The sequence below is a fragment of the Panthera onca genome, chromosome B3 (genome assembly GCF_046562875.1).
Source record: "Panthera onca isolate mPanOnc1 chromosome B3, mPanOnc1 haplotype 2, whole genome shotgun sequence".
Lineage (NCBI taxonomy): Eukaryota > Metazoa > Chordata > Mammalia > Carnivora > Felidae > Panthera > Panthera onca.
Window position 1 is genome coordinate 110,969,097 of NC_138344.1, and position 18,460 is coordinate 110,987,556.

Genomic DNA, 18,460 nt, shown 5'->3' on the forward strand with positions numbered 1-18,460 from the left:
GGCTTTGTCACCAACGACCATCATGGCCTTGCACTAAAAGTTTTCCTATTAAGACATACACAAGTGAATGATTTTGAATTAGTTACGTCGATTTATGAGCTTTAGTTAAGGTACTTCATGAAAAAGGAGACTAGGTCTTGGATGTGACTATAGGATTGTTGAGACAATCAGATGAACTCACATGAAAATGTTCTAAAAACTGAAGATTTCACAAAGGCAAATGATACTGTTTTTATAACTATTGTTTTCAATCCAGCATGACAAATAGTTGAGTATCCAGTATATCAGAACCAGGGTTGTGGACTTTAGAATTCAGGAAGATATAGTCCTTGCCTGTAAGATACATTTAGTGTAATTTGGGGAAGAAAGAAATAAAATATATAATGCAAATGTCTACAGTGTATGACAGAATATGAAGAGGGTAATGAGAGGCTGACCCAGATTTTGGCTTAAGTTAAAGAGCTACCCACCTGAATCTTCTCAAAGTCCATAAGACTTGGTATGCTACAAGTAACAAATGAGCATTTTGACCTTTTCTTATATATCTCCTGCTTTTTTGAGGCTTTCTTTAGGTAAGAGTGGACAGATTTTTAACTTATGTTGCAGTGTGATGAAAGTCTAAACTTGGGCTCTCTAATAGTTGCAGGTGGGAGCTTGTTGATTTTTTAGGTGTACAGACATGAATCAGTAGCTGAGTCAAAGTGCCACAAAGAATGTACAGTTTTAGATTTGATGAGTATTGTCAATGGGATAGGTTCTAAATTTTAACATCTGGGTTGGATACCTTGACAGGGACATAGACAATTAAAGTGAAACCTGGGAGCAACATTTATTCCAACCCTGTTGAAGATATCTTTTATAGGGTCCCAGAATTGGCTTGACTGTTTCTCATAGTAAGGAATCTATCTATTATGTGATGAAGTACACTTTCTTATATGGGCTCTTGTGTTTGGAATTCTTTGTTTTTATCAGATCAAATAACCTTCTGCTCCATCTGCTGTTCTGTATTTTTTACATTTTATTAGATAGACAACAGGCTTGAAACAGAAGAGAACCTGCTGATGGATAGCCAGAAACAGAAGAGGAGAATGATAGGTTCAGGAGGCAGATCAAAAAAGGAAATAGTGATAATAGCTAATACTTATTAACAGTGAAGTTCCAGGTGCTGTTCTAAATGCTGTTCTCATATAATAACAATTTATTGTATTGATATTTTAATATTAAATATTAGGTTAAATGAAAATGTAATGTTAAATGATAATAATAATTATCCTTACTACAGACGAGGGAGCTGAGCTCTAGTGCTTTGCACAATGAGAGGCAGAGTCCACGCTAGTGGTATTTGGTTTTAAATACCAAACCCTAACGCTACCACGTAATGCCTATTAGAGATAAACTGGAGGCCCTTTGGGGAAAAATTCTTAGCTTCCCCTTCTCCAAGTATGATAGTTGTCAGAGATGAAAGATGAATATTTTAAGGCCATTAACTTGGTTGGAAGAGATAGGGTGGAAGAGGTGAAATACTATAGAATTTATTCAACATTTTAAGATTGAATGAAGGTATCAGAAAGGAAGGAACCTGAATATGAATATAATCACTTTGCATATCAGCGAGAAAGGGAATTTTGGTTATTATAATGACTAGGTTTTATGATGCTATATAGGCATGAGAGGTTGACATAGAAATAGTTTCATAATAGCTTATGATTGATCACTAGTTTATAGACTAGCACTATCTAATAGAAATATAATGTGAACCATTCATGTAATTTTAAATTTTCTGGTAACCACATTAAATAAGGTAAAAGGAAACAGGTGAAATTAGTTTTAATAGTACAGTTTATTTAACTTAGCATACTAATATTAACTTAGTATTAAAAATATTATCTACTAATTGACATAAAAATATCAATGAAATATTTTACATTCTTTTATTCCTACCAGGTCTGAAATCATTGTGTGTTTTACACTTACAGATTTTCTTAGTTCAAACTAGCCATATTTTGCATGCTGAAGAGCCACGTTGGCTACTGACTATCTTACTGAACAATGTACTTATGTATCATGAAAAGATAAAAGATTGATTGTTCTTGTTACGTTCATAAAACAGTTCTGATTGAATTATAAATAGATAGTTTATTCCCTCTATGTGTATAGCACACATAGAGAGCAGGTTGATCTGGGGCAAAAAGCCATCAGTCACTATTCAGTTGTATCCAGATAATCTGATCAGGAGGGGAATATATTTTTTATATTTAGTAAGAAGGGATGGGGAAGGGTTTACCAAATGTTTAGACTTCTTGCTGTTTGAGGTTCTGTGTGTGTTGCATAGTTAGAGGGACTTCCAGGGGACTCCAGAGAATTTCTGCTACCTTTTAAGTTCTGGGCTCTGGTTTTATATAAAGAGCACAGTGCTTTTTCTTTTCTTTTCTTTTCTTTTCTTTTCTTTTCTTTTCTTTTCTTTTCTTTTCTTCCACCCACTCCTGGGTAACATAATTTTTTTTAATTTAATTTTTTAAAATTTACATCCAAGTTAGTTAGCATATAGTGTAACAATGATTTCAGAGTAGATTCCTTAATGCCCCTTATCTATTTAGTCCATTCCCCCTCCCCGCTGCCTCCCGCCACAACCCCTCCAGTAACCCTCTGTTTGTTCTCCATATTTAAGAGTCTCTTATGTTTTTGTCCCCCTCCCTGTTTTTATATTATTTTTGCTTTGCTTCCCTTATGTTCATCTGTTCTGTATCTTAAAGTCCTCATATGAGTGAAGTCATATGATATTTGTCTTTCTTTGACTAATTTCGCTTAGCATAATACCCTCTAGTTCCATCCACATAGTTGCAAATGGCAAGATTTCATTCTTTTTGATTGCCGAATAATACTCCATTGTCTGTCTGTCTATCTATCTATCTATCTATCTATACCACATCTGTATCCATTTATCCATTGATGGACACTTGAGCTCTTTCCATACTTTGACTACTGTTGATAGTGCTGCTGTAAACATTGGGGTGCATGTGTCCCTTCGAAACAGCATACCTGTATCCCTTGGATAAATACCTAGTAGTGCAATTGCTAGATCATAGGGTAGTTCTGCTTTTAATTTTTTGAGGAACCTCCATGCTGTTTTCCAGAGTGGCTGCACCAGTTTGCATTCCCACCAACAATGCAAAAGAGATCCTCTTTCTCCGCATCCTCACCAACATCTGTTGTTTCCCAAGTTGTTAATTTTAGCCATTCTGACAGGTGTGAGGTGGTATCTCATTATGGTTTTGATTTGTATTTCCCTAATGATGAGTGATATGAAGCATTTTTTCATGTGTCGGTTGGCCATCTGGATGTCTTGTTTGGAGAAGTGTCTATTCATGTCTTTTGCCCATTTCTTCCCTGGATTCTTTTTTTTTGGGGTGTTGAGTTTGATAAGTTCTTTATAGATTTTGGATACTAACCCTTTATGTGATATGTCTTTTGCAAATATCTTCTCCCATTCTGTTGGTTGCCTTTTAGCTTTGCTGATTGTTTCCTTCACTGTGCAGAAGGTTTTTATTTTGATGAGGTTCCAGTAGTTCATTTTTGCTTTTGTTTCCCTTGCCTCCGGAGATGTGTTGAGTAAGAAGTTGCCGCCACCAAGATCAAAGAGGTTTTTGCCTGCTTTCTCCTCGAGGATTTTGATGGCTTCCTGTCTTACATTTAGGTCTCTCATCCATTTTGAGTTTATTTTTGTGTATGGTGTAAGAAAGTGGTTCGGGTTCATTTTTCTGCATGTTGCTGTCCAGTTTTCCCAGTACCACTTGCTGAAAAGGCTGTCTTTATTCCATTGGATATTCTTTTCTGCTTTGTCAAAGATTAGTTGGCTCTATGTTTGTGGGTCCATTTCTGGGTTCTCTGTTCTCCATTGATCTGAGCATCTGTTTTTGTGCCATATATCATTTAATTCTTATGTCTGTAATAGATTATGTGAACTTCATGGCCAATAGTAGTATATGTCCAACAACTGGTTGCTATTATTTTTTCTCTGTGTTAGTTCCAACCGTGTAGTTTAATCAGAAATTGAAGCTGTTAAGATGAGAGATAGGAGTGGGCTGTGTGATCAGACCTAAAGGACTTGCTGGGAAGTTGACAGTGGTTTGAAGGTTAAGTATACATCAAAGAGTGGTTCAGGGATAACCTGCATCCTGATCACTTAGGAAGCTTGTTAAAATGTACAGTTTTGCCGGGGGGTGCCTGGGTGGCTCAGTTGGTTGAGTGTCTGACTTAGACTCAGGTCATGATCTCATGTGGGTTTGAGCCCTGTGTTCGGCTTTGCACTGACAGCACAGAGCCTGCTTCAGATTCTCTGTCTCCCTCTCTCCCTACCCCTCCCCTGCTGTTCTCTCTCTCAAAAATAAATAAACGTTAAAAAAAATGTACAGTTTTGGGTTCATCCTCAGGAACTCAGACCTTTTATGATTCAAAATCTCTGGTCATGGGCCCCAGAGTCAACAATTTTATGACCTTAATATATAATTCTGATCCACAATGAAGTTGAGAATCATCTTTTTAAGTTTATTCTTCCTGATGATTAAAAAGAAATGATTCTAGTGATTTTTAAATGGTTATTTTTTCTTTGACACAGTAAGTTTTCTATTTTATTGGTGATGGAGGGGTAAATATTTTCCATTAAAATTTTTATAGATGATATATAATAAATACGATTTTTATATGTTATGAGGGTAGGAGGAGTAGTGATTATTCATTCAACTCAAATTTAGTAAATATAATGTATATTTTATTTTTTTATAAATATATTTTTCTTTAGTATTCAAATGTAGCCTTTTGGAATAGGATAGGAAAGGAAGGCAGACTGAGAACACATACTTTATGAAGATAGGTGGAGAGATAAAGAGAGTGGTTTTCTGGTTCTAACTAGAAGGAAAAAATAACTACAAATAATTTACATAACTAATATGGATAATTAAAACCTGATGGAAATTTTCAAGGAGTTTTGGGTATGGGTAATTTTGTTAGTCATATTAGTTAATGAAAGTCATATCAGGAATGCTCAGCCTCTGTGTTTTTTGACAGCTGCTCTGCCTCCTAAGAACATGCTTCTTTTGGGTTTTGTCAGTGTTGGCTTCCTGGGAATCTTCCTCCATTCTTTGGGAAATTAAGTTGTACTCTGGCAGTGCTTCACATGAACCTCAGCTTTCTTAGATTCTTCAGGTAAAAACTTATCCAAACGAACCAATGAATTGCTTCAAGTCATAGTTTTAAACTTAGGTGTTTAGAAGGCTGCATTTTAGTGAGTATTAGCTTTGGTATTTTTAGTCTCCAAATCATTCTGGCTCCAGCGTCCACTGTAAAAACTCTTATGGGATAAGCAACTCTATTTTTAATTTTTTTTAACATTTATTTATTTTTGAGAGACAGAGAGAGATAGAGCATGAGCAGGAGAGGGGCAAAGAGAGAGGGAGACATAGAATCCGAAGCAGGCTCCAGGCTCTGCGCTGTCAGCACAGAGCCCAACGAGGGCTCGAACCCACGGACCACGAGATCATGACCTGAGCCAAAGTTAGATGCTTAACCGACTGAGCCAACCAGGCACCCCAACTCTGTTTTTTAATGTCTGTGGTTTTGTTCATTCTCAGCAACTAGGTCACCAGAACTTTGTCATTATTAATGAAAAAGGTACCATATACTTTTTTTTTTTTTTAAGAGTATGCTTGGGTTGAATGAAGTTAAGACATCTTAGAAATTGTGGCTTTGCTTTAAATAGTCATAGGATATAATTTTGCATATTCTGGATTCTATTCTATTTGCTGTACAATAAATTCTATTCTATTTGCTGGTACAATAACATTATTTACCTTTGGGAACTTTGGCAATTGTATTATGCTATTTAGAATTCACATGAATTATTACAACTTAGTGGTAGGCCTTTAACTGACAGCCTCAGTCTGACTTCTTCTTTTAAAAGCTGTCTTCAGTATCTTCAAAAGTAATTTTTGGGTCTTACTGGGCCTGGAACTTTTACTTCTGTTATGACAGAAGCAGAGAGTGGGCCTTTTGAGAAGTTAGGAACAGTGGGGTACAGAAGAGGAGAAAAATCAGACTAAATTTATATCATTCCTGTTTCATTGTGAAAAATAATCATAGCCGTCTCTACTTTACTTTCCTCAGGGTGGTAGCGATGGTTGGTGATAGTAGGAGCAGTTGTAGGGGTGAATTAAGGAGGCATTGAGGAGAATGTATTATCTCCTAACATGGGCTGTCAGTTATTTCCCAAATGTAGATAATAAAGTGATTATTACCAAAAATATTTCTCCCATGAGATAGTCTCATATGTAGTATTCATATGTTTATCACTTATCAAAATATTGACTGTGTTGGTGTCATAAGCAACTTCCTGTGTTATTGTCTTCTCTGTCATGTTCTTTTCTGTATTAAGTGGGCCACAGACCCATAACAGTGTTGAGGTAATGATACACTATCACAACTCTGTTGATCTTTTTTTTTTTCCACCAGAGAAAATCACATGATTTTTTCCCCTTTATTCTTAAAGCAATCTTATTACCTGTAATTATACTTTTCTCCTGAATGGTTTTAGAATGTTTTTGGATGGTGTTGGCAAACATAGTATTATTTTGTAGTTAAGTTTAAGCTCTTAAACAAGACTATCTGGGTTCATTTCTCATCTTTGCCACTTACTAATTGTGTGACCTGGGGCAAGCTACTTATTTTATATAACTCAGGCTTGCCTCAGTTTTCTTATCTGTAAAACAGGGATCATAAAATTATATACTTTATAGATATATGTTGAGGATTAAATCATTTTATAAAGAACAGTACCTACAAATTGTATAGGCTGAATAAATATTGTTATTACATATTATTAGAAGTTATTCATATTATTAGTAAACTCAGACTTTCAAAGTAAAAATACTTAGGGGTGACCGACTGGATCAGTTGGTAGAGCATGCGGCAGGAGTTTGGGCCCCACGTTGGGTGTAGAGATTACTTAAAAAAAAAAAAACTGTTTAAACTTAAACTGTTTTAAACTGTTTAAACTTAAAAAAAATCAACTTAGTTAATTTTAGGTTGGAGTTTGGACACACACACTCTCAAACCCTTTTCAAACTGTTATAGGATGATGTTTTTTTCACTTTAATGTGCAGATTACTCGGGGATCTTGTTAGATTCTTACTCAGTAAGTCCTGAGATGCTGCCTTTTTAACAAGCTCCGTTGGTAATCTGGATGTAGCTAAGTACTTAGAGCAAACTTTGGGTATTAAAGTTATGAAAGATTGCATTAAGTTGTTCTCAGTTCTTCTATCAGTACTTTATAAACACTTGAGTGGTTTTTTGTTTTGTTTTGTTTTGTTTTTTTAAGATTTTATTTTTAAGTAATCTCTACACCCAGCGTGGGGCTAGAAGTAACAAGCATGAGATCAAGAGACACAGGCTCTACTGACTGAGCTAGCCAGGTGCCCCTGTTTTTGTTTTTGTTTTTGTTTTTGTTTTTAAATATGCCTAGACCAGTTATCTCAGACCAGTTAAATCAGATCTCTGGCGTTAGTGTTCTGGGCATCATCATTATTACTATTTTATTATTTTTGTAAAAAATATTCTAATTCATTCTCATGTGTAAATAGCATTAAGAGCTACTACTTTAGTAATCTGAAGGGGAGTCATTAAGCTAAGAAGCTCTATTTTATGTCTTCCTTTACTTTATCTTCTATCATTTTAAGCATCTGTAAGGATGATGCAACACAGCTTAAAGAATTCTCTAACTGGAAGACAGCTAATACCTGAAGTTTTCTTTTCCCAGGACTGGACTAGGAAGTTTGACTCCTTGAATCTCTCCTCATGCATCCTATTGCCTGTTGCTTTCATCATTTTTGTAACTTTTTGGACCATCCCTAATTTCTCAATGGCTTCCTGAAAATATAGTAGCTCAAACTCAGTAGAAAACTGCTTTAATAAAACTAAACAATGGCAGAGGCAGAGGAATATACTTCCTTCCACTTCATAAATTGAGATTTTTGTTATGTAAAGTGGAAAACTTATATATTATATTTTTACTTTCCTAAGTTGTGTTTCCTCATCTTTTTTTTCTCACCCATACTTCTTACATCCATTTCCCATCTTGTACCTATTTTGGGGGAGAGCAGTAGATATTTTCTTATGGACTATCATGTTTTTGGAAAATTGTTTTTCCAAAGTGATAAAGATCATGCTGGATTTTATTCCATCTAGCCATGATGTATCAGCTGGAATATGGACAGGGAAGTAATACACACTAGATATTTCTGCCAAGGAAATTTAACATAGGGGAATGGGTTATACAGGAGTTGGAGGGTTGAAAAAGCAAAAGGGGCATACTAGAGTAACACAGAGACAATTACAGAAAGTAGAAATAAGGCTGGGAGAACAAAGAAGGGCTTGGAGTAGAGTTGGGGTTCAAAACCTCTAGAGGGGGGTACTGCCTGGGCTGCTTCTGCTGCTTCTGAGAGTGCTGGAAAAACTGGTGGTGGTCACCAACTGCTATTGGTGGAGTGGAGGGCCTGTGCCAGGGCAGTGCTGACTGGAAAAAGCAAGTTTCTTCTACTGCGCTTAGTGGCAGCATGAGGAAGCTGGCTGGCAAAAGAGAAAAGTGTTTCCTGAGTTTTGTTTTCAGTATCACTATGCTGAGTACTAAAGGGTGGATTTGGAGCTGAGAGACGATAGCCAAATAACAACCACATACAGCTTTCTCCTCTCCTGGTTACACGATGGGATAGGCTCTTGGTCTCTTGATCTCTTTCTTAGCTATTGGGACCTCACACACTCTTAGAGTCTAGGATTTGGAATGAAAGGAGTTGTTAAATTAACTTGTCTAGTTAATGTAATTCAGGGGTATGAGACGGGACCACCTGCTCTAAGATAACTGTGTCACAGCCCTTCTGGGGACCTGAGATTTAATCAGATACTAATTTCTTTGGCTCTTGAGGGGTTTTGTATTTTAAAATAGAAAAACTGTAGGAGGAATAATGATGCTATAAGCCAGAGGTTAAAAATTGGTTGCTTATTGGCCAAACAGTAGCCTGCAGTAGGAACCCAATCTTTGAACAGAAGATTATACCTTCTCTCTCATTCTAATATTCTTCTTCCTGCAAAACTTCCCACATCTTAATATGTATTTGAATTATTTGGGAATTGTTAAGATGCAGATTCTGATTCAGTATGTCCCTGGATAGGGGCCTGAGATTCTGTATTTCTAACAAGCCCCTAGAGGAGGCTGAAGCTATTTCCTCGACCAGACTTTTCCCTTCCCTGGTTTGAAAACCACTGGTATGGCTTGGATCCACTGTTGGACCTGGGTTTGAGTGCTTGATGGTGAATGATGATAAAGTAAAAGTTTCCTAAAAGCTTGACTAACTTTCTAGAAATATTTTGAGCAATCTTAATAGATTTATAGCCGTTTCTTTCCAGGTGGAACTAGAAACGCATAGGCCTCTGAATAGGTTAGATTTTTGTCCATTATTTTGTATTACTGCATCGTCTGCATGCAGAGGCGTATCTATCACTTGTAGTTTCCTGGAACATCTGAGGCTTTTCAGTAATTGTGTATATGTTTAAGGGGAACTAATTAATGAGAGATAGGATAAGAGGACAATTAACAAATGTATGCATCAGTTATCTTGCCTTCATTAGAGCCATTATTCTTGATTAAATAGGGCTCTCTGGATATCAAATATTACATTTGGTTTGAATTTCATACTAATTGCATTTCCCCACTTTTGGTACTTTTATATACTTAAACTTGTCATCAAAGCATAGGGTCTTGCCTTGAGCCAAATAAATGATAGTCTGTTTTACTGTAACTTTAAATACAGCCCAAATTTATCAATTTGTTAATTGCTCTTTACATTTGAATTTTACTTTACTAAGCCATACCTGGTCACATCAATAAAAAGTTAATCGTTTATTGAGTTGCCATCCTTCAAGATTCTGTCTCTGCACCCACCTCATCCCCATTCCTGAATCTTTTCTGTTTTCTTTACAGATTTAGTTTTTCTAAGATTCTAGGTACTTTTTGTCTGATATGAATATTATACTTAAAATTTTAATTCAGACTATGGATAATTTAGGCCATGAATAGAGAAATAATTGGCCTCTTTATCAGCTGAGGTGAAAGAGTTAAAATGAAAGTCAAGGGTTCAGGGGATTCCTATAGAAAAGAAGGGTGAAAAAAGCTCAATTTTAGTATCTTAAACAAAGCATTTTGATTGGCATATAGAGACCCTTACATGCACATAAACGCCCATATTTGAATATTTATAGAAGATAATCTGTCAAAATTACTGTTATTTTAATTTGCCAAGCTTGGCTGATTGCTGCAGTTGGATGTTAGTTGAATTCTAGATGAGGAACTGTAAATACGATCTGGTGTGGAACATGCTTTTTGTTCTTGAAGCTGTTTGAGTATCTCCCCCTCCCCACTTTTCTTTTTTTACAGTGGGCCTTTTTGTGTAGCTGAATTTCCATGTTCTTTTTTAGGGGAAAAAAATTAAAGTGGTGTGAGAACAGTAAATAATAAAAAAGTTTTTTTAGTTAGAAAAAAAATTATTCACATTTGGTGATCAGGAATTATTTAAATGGTTTAAACTATTTGTCCAGTCTTCAAAGGAGCTATCTCTAGAGATTTCAAACCTAGGGTCATGTGTCTCATTTGAATGGCCTATGAGGTTTTATGTGAGATATATTTCATGTTAACAACAAAGAAAATGTGTAATTGTAGATAATTAATGTTACCCCTTTCTTTTGTCTCATTTTGAACAGTGATAATTTTAGTGACCCAGATTCAAGCAATAATATCTTCCTTTTGGAAATACTGTGTGGTTTTGTATGCTTGTGTTCTAGTGGAAGGAAGGTAAGCCATTTTTCACAGTTAATACTGGAATAACTTTGTTAATAAAATTTTTCTCTTTAAAAGTGAGAAAATCCTTTTCTCATTAGGTAATATCCCTTCACCCAGAAAACACTATATTATTGATTGATGGTGTATTACTATTGATTGATGGTGTATTACTATTCCTCAAAAGATTGCACTGAGACTACACTATTTCAGCTTTGGAGGTAATCAGTGACTTTCTAAAAATCATGTGACTTTTTTGGAGCAGGAGTACATTCTGTGCTCTGCTAGGCTCTCTTGTCTCTTTCACATAGCTATTTTCACCTGGATAGTTTATTTTTACATATATAAACCACTTGACATGACTAGAGAGTCTTAATTTTTGTTTTTTGCTTTTGATGTTTTCATTTCTTTGTCTCTTATGAACTGACATAATTGACTCCATTTTTATAGGTTATTACTTTAGCTAAAAATTATGCCAAGTATGAAGTCTCATTTTTAGTTAGATATTGATTTTGTTTTGGGATTTCAGGAATGTGGGGTCTCAGCCATTTTATATTTAGCAAATTAAGAATGGAACTTTTAGAGCATTCTCTTCTGTCTTTCACAACACAAGTATCCATCTTCATTCTCAATTGACAGCTTCCTTTTGGGTTGATTAATCTTTTTTTTAGGAGCATTTATATAACTTTTTAACTTGTTACTATAGTCACTTTTCCCCATGCTTTTTGTAACCATCCCCAAATCATTTCCTGTGTGTTTCACCCTAATTCCTCATTATCCTTGTAGGAAAATTATTTGTCCAACTTTGTAGTTCTCCTTTGGCTGAAGAGCAAGATTATTAATAATTCTTTAAGATTTTACACTTGTTCCTAATTTTGTAATGGTTCACCATCTGTTCAGTGTATTAAGAGCTCAGAAATGTCTGTTATACCTAATGCATCACAGATGTGGAAAATAATAATAAAATAGTTACATTTATGTAAAGTGAAAGTACTGCTAATATATTCTCTTGGGTTTGGCTATTGTGACAATCTTGCTATGTTTGGGAACTTATATATGCAACGTGCTTTTAAATTTCTTAAGGTGAATTAGATATGTTTATCTTATTTAACCAGTATGCCTTTGTTTAAGTATGTTAAAAGTCAGTTGAATAAAATTTAAGTCAATAATATAAAGAGTAATGAGCTGTTTTACAGTGTTATTTGGGAAAAAAAAGTAGCTGTATTTCTTGCTATCAGAATAGCAGACAACACTATAGAGTGGACTAAGATTTCCTGAGTAAATTAATTTTGATAAAGGTTGATTCCACAGAAATAGCAAATGTTGGGAATTGGCATCCAAATGTCAAATTTCACATAAAAATTTTAGTATTTTACTGATTTTTTATTTCCTCCAGAGGAAGAATCTGAAAACTTAAGTTTGTTTGGAGGGCATTATAATTCTATTTTAGGAATTAAGAGGCAGGCTTTATTTTTCTGCAAATTAGTAAGAATGCCAGTGAATTACAGTCTTTACTGGTAAATTTTTAAAAAGCCCCTAAGGAAATTTAATATTTAGGTCTTTATTTAGGAAATATTTTAGTTTGTAATAACAATGCAGGTTCTAAATGATCTCTATAATATTTGGTTATATATGTGTTTTCATAGCTTCAGAAAGGAAGGGTGAAATAACTTTGTTAATGAAGTATATTGCTTAATAATTTGCATTTTGGTGTTACAGGGTGAACCCTATGATCAATCATATTTTAGGTAATTTGTATGCCATTGAGACAAATTCAAATCTCTATTTTTTTCTCTCTTCATAATAGCATAAGAGTGCTATATATATATCACTTTATCCATTAGGAAAATGTGAAGGTAAAAATTGAAAATGGAGATTTTTTTGTGGTTTTTGGTCGACGTATAAGTCATCACTCTGTCCTAACAATAAGTAAAAAACTGAACAATCTGAAAAATCAGCTGACTTTTCTGAGATTTTTCATGGAGTTAAGGTCACAAGGCAAGCTGCTCTCCCCGAGTTAGCAGGCAAATACAGAGAATGACAACTTACCCTAGCAGAACTCAGGGGCAGAAACCTCTAAGGGAACCAGTACCGGATAGGAAGAAACCTGAAATGTAATTAACGAATTGCCAGAGGCTCAATGTGGGCAAGTGTGAAGTATAAACTCCAAGGGGACCTAGGTCTAGGAGCCCCACACTTCCATGGTTTTACCTCCAGGAACTCTACCGTGTCTTCACAGTGAATATTAGAGAAAAATGCCTTGGTACTTCTTACAGGGAAAGGGGAAGAGGAAGGCAGTCACTTTGAAATGTGCTGAGGCATTCTTTTTTTCTAAAGGAAAGGTATTTTATCAGAGCCTAACCTATTAGGGTATTATCAGAGCCTAACTGAACTGGAGGAAGGGGAATACCCAATTATAGCCTGTTTTAGCTTTCTATGTTTGGGGGGGGGGGGAAGAGAAATATCCAATTCCAGCTTCCTCTAGCCATCCTGTTTGACCTAAGAGGGGTGTGTGTGTGTGTGTGTGTGTGTGTGTGTGTGTATCTGGTTTGGGGGGGGGCGGGCAGACAGGACTGAGAAGAACTTTGAAGGTCATAACTCAGGAGCACAGGCTCCCTAAAAGACTGAGACCTAATCATAGGACTGTAGAACACTTCTTCTACCCATAAACCTTACCACATTACTAAATGCCTATTTGCTGCAGTTCCTTTTACGCAGTGCATCATTTTTGGCTTCCAACAACAACAACAAAAAATTACAAGGCATGATAAAAAAACAAAAAGCACAGTTTACAGAGACAGAGCAAGCATAAGGTTCAGACTCAAACATAGCAGGGATATTAGAATTATTGGACCAGGAATTTAAAACAATTACAACCAATATGCCAAGGGCTCTAATGAAGAAAGTAGACAACATGCAAGAATGGATGGATAATGTAAGTAGAAAGATGGAAAGTCTAAGAAAGAAAAAGAAATGCTAGAAATAAAAAACCACTGTAACAGAAATGAAGAATGCCTTTGATGGGCTTATTAGAAGATGGAACATGGCTGAGGAAAAAGTCTCTAAGCTTGAGGATATGTCAGTAGAATCTTCTAAGATTTAAAAGCAAAGAGAAAAAAGACTGAAAAAAAAATTAAAATATAAGCAAAGACTGTGGGACAGTCTCAGAAGATGTAATATATACATAATGGGAATACCAGAAGTAGAGGAAGGAGAAGAAAGAACAGAGGAACTATTTGAAGAAATAATGATGGAGTATTTCCCCAAATTAATGTCAGACTCCAAACCACAGATCTCGGCAGTTCAGAGAATACCAGGCAGGTTAAGTGTCCCCAAAACTTCACCTAGGCATATCATATTCAAATTGCAGAAAATCAAAGAAATAGGAAATAATCTTGAAAGAAGCCAGAGGGAAAAAACACCTTACCTATATAGGAGCAAGGGTAAAAATCATATCTGACTTCTCTTCAGAAACCATGCAAGCAAGAAGAGCGTGGAGGGAAATACTTAAAAGTGTTGAGAGAAAAACCCAACAATCTAGAATTCTTTGTCCTACTAAATTGTCCTTAAAAGTGAAGGAGAATAAAGACTTTCTCAGTTAACAAAAATGTAGAAAATTTGTTGCTAATGGGGTTGGAGTAGCTGGAGCAGCTGTATTAACTTCAGACAAAGCAGACTTCAGAGCAAGGAAACTATTCAAGTATAAGCAGGAACATTATATAATGATAAAGGGTTTACTTCTTTAGGAAGACATAATCCTTACTGTGGATGTACCTAACAATAAGCCATCAAAATATGTGAGGCAAGAACTGATAGAATTGCAAAGAGAAATAGATGAGTTAGTTCACTATTGTAGTTGGGTATCTCAACACTCTTCTATTAAAAAATGGACAGATCTTAGCAGACAGAAGATCAGTGAGGATATATTTGAACTCAACAGCACCATCAATCAACCAGATATGATTGACATCTATAGATTATTTCATCCAAAAACCACTAGAATACACATTTTTCTCAAAAATAAGGATAGTATTATTCAGAAATTTCAGAGTTCATTTTAGACTTTAATTTGTTTCCTGTAGGATTTGCTGATGCAAACAAGATCAGAAAAAAGAAAGATGAGGAACTCATTTAAAAAAATACAACAAATTATCACCTGCCTCTCCTTCCTCCTTCCTCCCCCCCCCCCCCATCCCATAATGTAGGGTGAGAATTTTATAGCTTCATTTTTATTGTGGTACACATTTTTCTGGCCTCAGGTTTGGTATAATAAATGAGTGTATGTGAATTATATACTTTTATAAATGAAGCCTACCTGGCAGTTTCTCATTTGTAAGCTACTAGGAATATTTTGTACAACTCTTCGATTCCATGTAGCAAAATTTGAAAATTACTGTGAAATATGAATCCCTCAAGGCCTGGCCAGTATTTGATAATTATTGACCTTTGTTCCTGAATAATAGAACTCTCTAGATGTCTGACTCACTTCCTTCCTTCCTTACTTTTCTTTCTTTCTTTCTTTCTTTCTTTCTTTCTTTCTTTCTTTCTTTCTTTCTTTCTGAGTGATTTTGAGGAAGAACAGAAGCACATGATAAAGAACAGGTGAGAATTTGTAAAGGAAGAAAATATTCTAACTTGATTTTAGGTTTTCTAGGCTAGGAGAAGACAGATACTTTGCATGATAAACTGCTGAACTTCCTCAAGGAGAGATGAAAATGACTTTAGTTTGATTTTATATTTGAAATGGTTGATGTTTCATCCTTTTCTTACTGCTCTTGCTGTCCTTTAGGGCTATACTAGTGGGGAGCAGGAACATAGGTTTAAATTAGTGGAATATAGGGGCATTGGGTAGAATGAAGATAAATATTTCACCTTCTTTCTTTAAATTTTAATTCTCATTCTCTGTTGCTCAAAGTGGTTTTCATGAATTGGCACCTAGTTTAAGAGGGGGCTAATTCTTAGCAAAGCTATTCTTTTTTTTTTTTTTTTAATTTTTTTTAATGTTTATTCATTTTTGAAAGACAGAGAGAGACAGAGCACAAGCCGGGGTGGGGCAGAGAGAGAGGGGGACACAGAATCTGAAGCAGGCTCCAGGCTCTGAGCTGTCAGCACAAAGACCGACGTGGGGCTCGAACTCACCAATGGTGAGATCATGACCTGAGCTGAAGCTGGACGCTCAACCGACTGAGCCACCCAGGCACCCCTGTTTTGTTTTTGTTTTTGTTTTTTGTTTTTTTTAATATATGAAATTTATTGTCAAATTGGTTTCCATACAACACCCAGTGCTCATCCCAAAAGGTGCCCTCCTCAATACCCATCACCCACCCTCCCCTCCCTCCCACCCCCCATCAACCCTCAGTTTGTTCTCAGTTTTTAACAGTCTCTTATGCTTTTAGCAAAGCTATTCTAATGACAAAAGGCATTCAGTGTTTTCCTGTTGAATTGCTGGAATAATATTGGGTTGACATCTAGTTGCATGCTAAATGCTGTGTCATTGTTATCATTTGTCTGCCTGGTAGACTCATGATAGTGACCTTATAGGGATTACTATTATAGGTATGATTTGCTAAAGGAATTAGAAGTCTTACTAAAATGGATTTGGTGAAATCGTTCCCTTTTCTGTAGAAAAACCAACAAAACTGAAACAAAAATAAAACAGCACATCAAATGAACTCTCTCCTTGGATCATAAGTAGTGGTTTAAGGACAAAAATCTGTCAGTGTATAATCCTAGGGTTTCTGTCCTGTTTTAGCTGCTGATTTTCTGTACAAACCTTGATCAAGTCAAATCACTTCTTACCTGAGTTTCTTTATCTTCAAAATGAAGATAGTGTCTACCTTACAAAGCAATGATAAGAATTAATGAGGAAATGTATGCAAAGTGCTCATGTTTGACATGTAGCAAGTGTCATTTCTCTTCCTCCTTCCTTTTGGCATCAGTAATATCTGGATTGCATCTCTTGAGTTCACTGGTAATTGATTGTGGGATCAAATTATCTTCTTTCCAAACCTCATTTTCCTTTAACATAAAATCATTAACACCCACTTTATAAAGTTGTGGTTGGAATTCAGTTCCTAGTATAGTCTAAGAAGTTTTTGTTGAAGCTGAATGTGAATGTTAAACTGCTAAAAACGTAAATAAATATGTGAGTTTTCCTGGATAAATCTTTTGGACACCAAATCCATACAATATGTGGAATATATACCAAGAAGAACATAAAAAGAAAAATTTCTGGTTGTGTTTTTTTAGGGAGGACTCTATAATACTTTACTTAATTTTTGCTTAATGTGATTCATTGAGAAAGTAGGGAAATTATGGATCAAAGGATTTATTTTCACTGGAAATAGCTACTTCTAGAAGGAATATTAATAGGGTAGTAAGGAAGTCAGACACTTGAATATACCTCTTTCTTTGTTTTTATTATTTTATCTTAAGTGATGTCATTTTTAATAAGACTTCAGTATACAATAATGGTTTTGTGAGAAGATCTTGGAAAATTAACTGGTACTGAAAATTTTCTAGTTTGTTAATTACCAGAGAAAGAATTAATTAACCAATATTAAAGTTTAGTTGGTAAAATAAGATCGAGTCTCATAAATGAATCATGTTAAATGATTTATGAATTAAATCAGTGTTGTTGAATTTAACCATGTGTTAAATCAATATTATTTCTTTGACATAATCATAGAATAGAAATTGATGTGTGTGTGTGGTATATCGTATTGAACTAGGGAGTTTGTATTTTTAAGGATATTATATAGTTCCATGAATTTCAGTTAGATTTGTTTGAATGTGAATCACTTTTATAAATAATTAGCAGCAAAAATACCATTGGCTTTGTATCTTGAAGCAGTTGACTTAGGTTTGTATAAGTTCAGATGAATGTAACTTGTAACTTACTTTCTTACACATTTCCCAAAAATTAGGAAATAATTTAGCATAGAGAGTGTTAATCACTTTCAAGAATTACCAGTTTATCGTTTTATTTGACATGCTATATTTCTTATTAGATGTTTGTTAACCACCCTGAAAATGTTACAGAAAGTAGGGAATAGTTTTGCATGCATAGTTTTTAGCTGCAAGGAAAAAAATAATCAGAAAATAGAATCAAAATTGAATTGCAAAAATATTTAAGTGCAGGCAAGATTCTGCTGAGAAAGTGGAGATGAATTTGTGTGTGAATATTAAAGACATGTGGATATGTTGATTATGGCTAAGTTGAAGTAATTTTGCCATAAGGCAAAGGGCTTGCAAAGTTAGAATAAATCCATGCATTAAATGTATTGATGAAATAAAAATAACTTGGTATCTTCAAGGGTTTGTTTTGTTTGGTTGGTATGTGTGTTTGTTTTTTAAAGAAACCAGGTACATATAAAACTGGCTGTTAATTTTTTAACTTCTTTTTTTCTTAAAATTTAATGTTAAGAACTATTAGGATTCTGTGATTATACATTTACAACGTATTATTTGGGCACGTCTGTCATAAAGTAGTATAATATTTTTGACCTTTTTTTATTGTGGTAAAATACATATAACATAAAATTTACCACTTAACCATTTTAAGTATGTAACTCAGTGCCATTA

The 18,460-nt window shown here is 35.0% G+C and overlaps 1 protein-coding gene across 15 annotated transcripts in view; it reads left to right on the forward strand.

Annotated features, from left to right (window-relative positions):
* FUT8 (fucosyltransferase 8) overlaps window positions 1-18,460 on the forward strand; it is a 311,734-nt gene that overhangs the window by 91,056 nt on the left and 202,218 nt on the right. For 8 of the 15 annotated variants that reach the window (XM_078448128.2, XM_078448123.2, XM_078448130.2 and 5 more), the window contains one exon: window positions 10,801-10,891. The exons of 6 other annotated variants lie outside the window; for them this stretch is intronic. The gene's annotated coding sequence lies outside the window, so the exon portion shown is untranslated. Of the gene's footprint in view, window positions 1-10,800; window positions 10,892-15,455; window positions 15,479-18,460 lie in introns of those variants that run through there. One more of the 15 variants, XM_078448135.2, reaches the window with a different exon arrangement.